This window comes from Stegostoma tigrinum, chromosome 7 (assembly GCF_030684315.1).
Source record: "Stegostoma tigrinum isolate sSteTig4 chromosome 7, sSteTig4.hap1, whole genome shotgun sequence".
In the NCBI taxonomy this organism is placed as follows: domain Eukaryota; kingdom Metazoa; phylum Chordata; class Chondrichthyes; order Orectolobiformes; family Stegostomatidae; genus Stegostoma; species Stegostoma tigrinum.
Genome location: NC_081360.1, coordinates 102967310 through 102977039, shown reverse-complemented (window position 1 = coordinate 102977039; position 9730 = coordinate 102967310).

Here is a 9730-nt window from a genome sequence, read left to right as displayed (position 1 = left end):
TTAGAGGCTCTGCCTGTGTCTTACAGCATCAAACCCTCAACTGTGAATGTTTGCTGATCATTGCAAAATGTTCAGCACCTTTCGCAATAAATGGCGAGTAATATGCATGCTACATGCTCGTGGAGGTGATGTTCTCGCGGTATTATCACCACACTGTTAATCAAGTGGCCCAGTTAATGTTTCAGAGATCTAGGTTCGAATCCCACCAGGGCAGGTGGTGGAATTTGTATCCAATAAAATATCTGGAATTAAGAATCTAATGATGACCATGAATCCATCGTCGATTGTTGGAAAAACCCATCTGGTTCACTAATGTCCTTACCTGGTCTGGCCTCCATGTGACTTCAGACCCACAACAATGTGGTTGGCTTTTAACTGCCCTCTGGGCAACTAGAAATGGGCAATAAATGCTGCCTGGTCAGTGACACCCTCTTCCCATGAATGAATAAACGAAAAAACACAAATACCAAGCAATGATCACTTCAGATAAGAGACAATCTAATCAATGCGCCTCAACATAGAAGATACAAGCAGTAGGAGGCCATTCGGCCCTTCGAGCCTGCTCCACCATTCTTCACGATCATGGCTGATTGTCCAACTCAATCGCCTAATCCTGCTTTCTCCCCATAACCTTTGACCCCACACACCCCAAGTACTGTATCTACTCACCTCTTGAATACATTCCAAGTTTTGGCATCAACTACTTCCTGTGGTAATGAATCCCACAGGCTCCCCTCTCTTTGGGTGAAGAAATGTCTCCTCATCTCCATCCTAAATGGTCTACCCCGAATCCTCAGACTGTGACCCCTGGTTCTGGACACACCTACCATCAGGAACATCTACCCTGTCCAGACCTGTTAGAATTTTATAAGTCTCTATAAGATTTCCCCTCATTCATCTGAACTCTGATGAAACCAGTCCCAACCTCATCAATCTCTCCTCATACGTCAGACACACCATCCCCAGGATCAACCTGGTAAACCCTCGCTGTGCTCGCCCGAGAGCAAGAGCATCCTTCCTCAGAAAAGGAGACTAAAACTGCACCCTGGCGGTTACCATTGAACAGAAACTGAATAAGACTTCTCATATGAAGACAACATCAGGTCAGAGGCTGGGAATACTGCAGCGAGTAACTCACCTCCTTGTTCATCACAGCCTGTCCACCATCTCCAAGGCACAAGTCATGAGTGTGATGGAATACTCCCCACTTACCTGGATGGGTGCAGCCCCAACAACACTCAAGAAGCTCAACACCATCCAGGACAAAGCAGCCGCTTGTTTGGCATCACATCCACAAATATCCCACTCCCTCTACCCCCGACGCTCTGTCGCAGCAGTGTGTACTATCTACAAGATGTACTGCAGAAATTCACCAAAGATCCTCAGGCAGCATCTTCCAAACCCACGACCACTTCCATCCAGAAGGACAAGGGCAGCAGATACATGGGAACACCACCCCCTGCAAGTTCCCCTCCGAGCCCCTCACCACCCTGACTGGGAAATATATCGCCGTTCCTTCACTGTCGCTGGGTTAGAATCCTGAATGAACTGGATGTGAAAAAGTAAAATAAAGGTACCGTTTGGAGGGCTGGTGTGGACTTGTTTGGCCAATGGCCTGTTTCCGCATTGTGGGGATTCTGAGGAAAAATCTGTAGTAGCGTGGGCCCTTGTGCTGGTGTGTAGTGCCCCTAGCTCTGACCTGGGTTTAAGCCCCAGCTAGGTTAGAGCATTGCTGCACAGATTGATTAGAAAATAATACCTGGAATTGTAACCTGGTGACTGTGTTTCAATTTTAGAACATAGAACATAGAACATAGAACATAGAAGAGTACAGCACAGAACAGGCCCTTCAGCCCACAATGTTGTGCCGACCATTGATCCTCATGTATGCACCCTCAAATTTCTGTGACCACATACATGTCCAGCAGTCTCTTAAATGACCCCAATGACCTTGCTTCCACAACTGCTGCTGGCAACGCATTCCATGCTCTCACAACTCACTGCGTAAAGAACCTGCCTCTGACATCCCCTCTATACTTTCCTCCAACCAGCTTGAAACTATGACCCCTCGTGCTAGCCATTTCTGCCCTGGGAAATAGTCTCTGGCTATCAACTCTATCTATGCCTCTCATTATCTTGTATACCTCAATTAGGTCCCCTCTCCTCCTCCTTTCCTCCAATGAGAAAAGTCCGAGCTCAGTCAACCTCTCTTCATAAGATAAGCCCTCCAGTCCAGGCAGCATCCTGGTAAACCTCCTCTGAACCCTCTCCAAAGCATCCACATCTTTCCTATAATAGGGTGACCAGAACCGGACGCAGTATTCCAAGTGCGGTCTAACCAAAGTTTTATAGAGCTGCAACAAGATCTCACGACTCTTAAACTCAATCCCCCTGCCAATGAAAGCCAAAACACCATATGCTTTCTTAACAACCCTGTCCACTTGGGTGACCATTTTAAGGGATCTATGTATCTGCACACCAAGATCCCTCTGTTCCTCCACACTGCCAAGAATCCTATCCTTAATCCTGTACTCAGCTTTCAAATTCGACCTTCCAAAATGCATCACCTCACATTTATCTAGGTTGAACTCCATCTGCCACCTCTCAGCCCATCTCTGCATCCTGTCAATGTCCCGCTGCAGCCTACAACAGCCCTCTATACTGTCAACGACACCTCCGACCTTTGTGTCGTCTGCAAACTTGCTGACCCATCCTTCAATCCCCTCATCCAAGTCATTAATAAAAATTACAAACAGTAGAGGCCAAAGGACAGAGCCCTGTGGAACCCCACTCACCATTGACTTCCAGGCAGAATATTTTCCTTCTACTATCACTCGCTGCCTTCTGTTGGCCAGCCAATTCTGTATCCAGGCAGCTAAGTTCCCCTGTATCCCGTTCCTCCTGACCTTCTGAATGAGCCTCCCATGGGGAACCTTATCAATTTTGTTTTATAAAAGCCCATTTGATCTATTGATGCCCTTTATCTGCCATCCTTATCTGGTCTGGGCCTACATGTGACTCCAGAGCTACAGCAATGTGATTAACTCTTAACTGCCCCCTGCAATGGCTGGGCAAGCATGGGGGCAATTGGGGCAATAAACGCTGGCCTCGTCAGCAACTGCCATGAAAGGAGAGAACGTTTGTATTGGCTTCTGCCCCTATTTTTATCCCGTCCCCCTTCCCCATTTCAGGACAGACTATGAGCTGAGAAGATGGTCATTGACGCCACATCTTGCCCTGCCCCATCATGGCTGCTGTAACCATGGCAGCGGCCAGCTCTCTTCCTCAGGGACATCCTTGAGCTGAATTCCATTCATTCCGAGATTTCTCTCCACGGATTGGGATCAGCTGCTGGCGTTTCCATTTCAGGAAGTCTCCAGAAGCCTGAAGCGGCGATGGCCGTCCGATTTCACTGCTGAGCCGGCCATTAAAATAGTTTATACAGGGAAGGCCACATCTTCTGAGCTGTCGGCCATCTTGGGCTGGGATCTCGGGGCCCATATTTGGAGAGTGGGGAGCAGGACTGAAGCAAGTGAAATTGCTTTGGGCTCAGCACTAGGAGGGTCCTTCACTGAGGATGGGGAATGTAAAATACGCAGGTCAGAGGCTCTGGAGTTGACCATTTTGGCCTGAGTCGAGGGAAAAATATAGCCATGCTTGGATCCACACATTATAAAGCTTCTTTTCAAAATATACCTGTCAGTTTTTCACCTGAACCTCTCAGTTTTACTGCCTTTTCCTTCATTTCTGCAGATTGTGAATGGTTGGAATTCTTTATCACAGGGACACTAGTGAACCAGATGGGTTTTTAAACAAATCCTACTTTCCACAGTCACCGTCACTAAGACTAGCTCTCAATTCCAGGGCCATTGATCAGATTTATATTGCACTAGCAGGCTGTGGTGGGATTCGAACCTGCGTCCAAAGCATTAGGCTGGGCACATGGATTACTAGTGCAGTGACTTTATCGTCACACCAGTGTCTTCACTCCAACATAAATAACTTGCATTTACATAACACCTTTCACAACATCAGGCTGTGTCAAACGTTTAACAGCCAATGTGGGAAGCCAGATCCCACTACAGTAGTTGTGAGAATCACCTGTTTTAGTAACATGGGATTACTATTGGCCCAGGACACCAGGGTTAAATAGATCTGGCTGGAAAAGGCCTGAGTTTAAGAACAAGGCCTGAGTTTAAACCCTCATCCAACAGGCAGCAGGGGTTAGTGCTCATAGCACCAGGGACCCAGGTTCGATTCCACCCTCAGGCAATTGTCTGTGTGGAGTTTGACATTCTCCCCATGTCCGTGCGGGTTTCCCCCCGCAGTCCAAAGATGTGCAGGGTAGGTAGATTGGCCACAGGAAATATAGGGTAGTGGGTTGGGTCAGGGTGCGATGCTATTTGGAGGGTTGGTTTGGGTTAGATGGGCTGAATAGCCTATTTCCACACTGTAGGAATTCTATAAACAGATAGTACAGTGATCCCTCAGTATGGCACTCAGGAGAATTGGCTGTGATGCTGCGTTCCAGCCTCTGGAGCCAGACTTGAATCCATATCACGCTGTCTCAGGGATGAAGACACACACGCCCCCCTCCCCCGGAGCTGGGAAAGCCAGCTGGGAATTGTGTTCGCCCTTTCCTGTGATGATTGCCTGAGAGTGGGTTTCAGAGCAGTGGGAAGGTGTTTGTTTAAGCCTCTCATTAAAACTCACAAATGGTTTCTTCTGTGCCCGCAGTGAATCAAACAGCTCCGTAGAGCTCGGAGCACCTCAGCCCCCTGCTCCCAATCTATGGGTACCCCCACGTGCAGAGGGCTTGTCACAGGGCCACATCGTGCCTGCGCCTCTTCCACAGTTACAGTCACGCTCGCCAGCCCATCAGCCCCAAGGTCATTGCTTGGGTTCAGCACATTTCCATTCATCTTTTTGTAAGTTTCCTGGAGGGGGTTGGGTGTAGTTTTGTGACATTTCATCGAGTGGGGGCGTGGGAGCGCTGCTAGCTAACTGCTCACTAATTTGATATCGAAAGAGTAGAAAAGGGGATTGGTAGCAATGGAAAGGTGCATTTCTGAATGGAGGGCAGTAACTAATGGCATTCCTCAGGGATCAGTGTTGGGACCTTTGCTATTTGTAATATATATATAAGATTTGGAGGAAAACGTAACTGGTTTGATTAGTAAGTTTGCCGATGACACAAAGGTTGGTGGTATCGTTGATAGCGATAAGGACAATCAGAGGATACAACTGGATATAAATCGGTTGGTGACTTGGGCAGAGAGATGGCAGATGGCATTTAATACAGAAAACTGTAAGGTAATGCATTTGGAAGGCCTAATCCAGATGGAAAATATACAGTAAATGGCAGAACCCCTAAGAGGTACTGATGGGCAGAGGGATCTGGTTGTACAGGTACACTGGTCACTGAAAGTGGCAACACGGGTGGAGAAGGCAGTCAACAAGGCATACAGCATGCTTGCCTTCATCAACCAGGGCATTGAGTTTAAAAATTGTCGGGTAATGTTGCAGCTTTATAGAACCTTAGTTAGACCGCATTTGGAATACTGCGTTCAATCCTGGTCCCCACACTACCAGAAGGATGTGGTGGCTTTGGAGTGGGTACAGCAGAGATTTACCAGGATGTTGCCTGGAATTGAGACATTAGCTATGAGGAGAGGTTGGAGAAACTTGGGTTGTTCTCAATGGAATGACGGAGGTTGAAGGGTGACCTGGCAGAGGTCTGCAAGATTATGAAGAGCATGGACAGAGTAGACAGTCAGAAGCTTTCAGAAGCTACTAGGGGGCGTAGGTTTAAGGTGCTAGGGGCAAGGATCAAAGGCGATGTACGAGGCAAGTTTTTTACACAGAGGGTGGTAGGTGCCTGGAACTCGCTGCCGATGGAGGTACTAGACGCAGATACGATGGTGGCTTTTAAAGGCTGTCTTGACAAATTCATGAATAGGATGGGAATAGAGGGATATGGTCCCTGGAAGATTGAGGGTCTCAGCTTTGTGTTGCCCCCACCCTGGGGAAACGGCCTTGTCTATTCACCCTATCCCATGCTCCTTGTGATTTTATAAACTTCTACAAGGTCACCCCTCAGTCTCCAGCACTCCAGGGAAAAATGCCCCAACCTGTGGATCTGTTAAGGAGCATTAAGATTGATAGATCCCCAGGGCCCAATGTTATTTACCCCAGGTTTTGGAGAGAGGAAAGAGAAGCGACTGCTGGGGCCTGCCTGAAACATTTGTATCCTCGATAGCCACTGGAGAGGTCTTGCAGGACTGGCAAGTAGCTAATGCTGTTTCTCTGTTCAAGAAGGGAAATAGGGATAATCCAGGAAACTATAGATCGGTGAGTCTCCCATCGGTGGTTGGGAAGCTATTGGAGAGAATTCTTAGGGATAGGATTTACATGAATTTGGAAAAGCATGGCCTAATTAGGGACAGTCAGCATGGCTTTGTGTGGGGCAGGTCATGTCTTACGAACTTGATTGTACTTTTCGATAAGGTGACGAAGGTGATCACTGAGGGTACAGTAATGGATGTTGTTGACATGGATTTTAAGGCTTTTGACAAGGTCACTTACGGTAGGCTCATCCAGAAGATTAAGAGGCATGGGATCCATGTTGGCTTGGCCACGTAGATACAGAATTGGCCTGCCTATAGAAGACTGAGGGTATTGGTGGAAGGATGCTTTTCAGGCTGGAGGTCCATGACTGTGTTCCACAGGGATCCATGCTGGGACCTCTGTGATTGTGATAATAAATAAATGACCTAGATAAAAATGTTGATGGGTGTTAGTAAGTTTGCAGATGATACAAAGGCCGGTGGAGTTGTGGATACTGTAGAAAGTTGTCAAAGGATACAGCGGGATTTAAATCAGATGCAGATATGGAAGGAGAATTGGCAGATGGAGTTTAATCCAGGTAAGTGTGAGGTGCTGCACTTTGGGAGATCAAATGTTAAGGAAAAATATACAGTTAATAGCATTGATTGTACAGAAGGATCTTGGGGTTCAAGTTCATAGCTCCCTGAAAGTGGCCATGCAAGTAAATAGGGTGGTAAGGAAGGCATATGGCATGCTTCTCTTTGTTGTTTGGGGAATTCAGTACAAGAGTCAGGATGTCATGTTGCAGCTTTCTAAGACCTTGGTCAGGCCACAGTTAGAGTATTGTGGTCAGTTGCAGGAAGGACGTGGAGGCTTTAGGGACGGTACAGAAGAGGATGCTGCCTAGATTAGAGGCTACGAGCGATGAGGAAAGGCTAGAAAAACTCCTGTTGTTTTTTCTCTGGAGCGACGCAGGCTGAGGGGAGATTTGATAGAAGTCCACAAAATTATGAGATGTGCAGATAGGGTTGACAGTCAGAATCTGTTTCCCAGAGTTGAACTGTCAAAGATGAGGGGACACGCATTTAAGGTGAGATGAGAGGGGGAAAGTTCCAAGGAGATGTGAGGGGCAGGGATTTTGCACAGAGAGCGGTAGGAGCATGGTACACACTGCTAGAAGTGATGGTGGACCAGATGCGATACGGCAGTTTAAGGGACTTTTAGATAAGCCCATGAATATGCACGGCATGGAGGGATATGGGACAAGGCCAATCAGAAGGGATTCATTCAACTTGGCATCATGTTCAGCACAACATTGTGGGCTGAAGGGCCAGTTCCTGTGTTCTATGTTTAATGTTCTATGTTCACTCTGTTCAGCATCTCTCTATAGCTCAAGCACGCCAATCCCAGTAACATCCGGGTGCAGGGGCAGCAAGTACAGATACCCCCCGGGAGGGAGTTACAGACTGGAATCTGATCGAGGGGTTCGGGGTGGTTTATATACAGAATAACAGATACCCCCCGGGAGGGAGTTACAGACTGGAATCTGATCGAGGCGGTTTATATACAGAATAACTGATACACCCCCGGGAGGGAGTTACAGACTGGAATCTGATCGAGGGATTCGGGGTGGTTTATGTACAGAATAACAGATACCCCCCGGGAGGGAGTTACAGACAAATCTAATCGAGGGGTTCAGGGTGGTTTATATACAGAATAACAGATACCCCCCGGGGAGGGAGTTACAGACTGGAATCTGATCGAGGGGTTCGGGGCAGTTTATATACAGAATAACGGATAGCCCCCAGGAGTGAGTTACAGACTGGAATCTATTCGAGGGGGTTCGGGGGGGGTTTATATACAGAATAACGGATAGCCCCCAGGAGTGAGTTACAGACTGGAATCTATTCGAGGGGTTCAGCGGGGTTTATGTACAGAATAACAGATATCCCCCCAGGAGGGAGATCCAGACTGGAATCTGATCGAGGGGTTCAGGGGGGTTTATATACAGAATAACAGATGCCCCCTGGGGAGGGAGTTACAGACAGGAATCTGATCGAGGGGTTCGGGGTGGTTTATATACAGAATAACAGATACCCCCCGGGGAGGGAGTTACAGACTAGAATCTGATCGAGGGGTTCGGGGCAGTTTATATACAGAATAACGGATAGCCCCCAGGAGTGAATTACAGACTGGAATCTAATCGAGGGGGTTCGGGGGGGGTTTATATACAGAATAACGGATAGCCCCCAGGAGTGAGTTACAGACTGGAATCTATTCGAGGGGTTCAGCGGGGTTTATGTACAGAATAACAGATATCCCCCCAGGAGGGAGATCCAGACTGGAATCTGATCGAGGGGTTCAGGGGGGTTTATATACAGAATAACAGATACACCCCTGGGGAGGGAGTTACAGACTGGAATCTAATCGAGGGGGTTCGGGGGGGGTTTATATACAGAATAACAGATACCCCCCGGGGAGGGAGTTACAGACTGGAATCTGATCGAGGGGTTCGGGGCAGTTTATATACAGAATAACGGATAGCCCCCAGGAGTGAATTACAGACTGGAATCTAATCGAGGGGGTTCGGGGGGGGTTTATATACAGAATAACGGATAGCCCCCAGGAGTGAGTTACAGACTGGAATCTATTCGAGGGGTTCAGCGGGGTTTATGTACAGAATAACAGATACCCCCCGGGGAGGGAGTTACAGACTGGAATCTGATCGAGGGGGTTTGGGGGGGTTTATGTACAGAATAACAGATATCCCCCCAGGAGGGAGATCCAGACTGGAATCTGATCGAGGGGTTCAGGGGGGTTTATATACAGAATAACAGATGCCCCCTGGGGAGGGAGTTACAGACTGGAATCTGATCGAGGGGGTTCGGGGGGGTTTATATACAGAATGTCAGATACCCCTCTGGGAGGGAGTTACAGACTGGAGTCTGAATGAGGGGGTTCGGGTTGGGGCTTACGGCCTATCTGTGCCCTGGGGTGAGAGGGAATGTGAGGGAAGTTTCGCGGTTGCGTTCCTGTTGATAGATTGAAAGTGGATGGTGACTGCAGTGAGGTTTCTGTCTATGTTTATTTAGCTCAGCTGTCGTACCTCTGCTGCACACCAGAACAAACAGCAACTGTCAAACCGAAAGATACCACATCAGTTTCAGTCATTCACATCGATTAGATACTCAGTGAAAAACCATCTGGAGTCCTTTCGAAACTCGATCGTGCATCCCTGTGATTACATTACAGCCAGGGCTTTGGAAAGACCACATGTACATTGAAGTCGTCATTGGATAAGCATATGGACGTACATGGAATAGTGTAGGTTAGATGGGCTTGAGATCGGTATGACAGGTCGGCACAACATCGAGGGCCGAAGGGCCTGTACTGTGCTGTAATG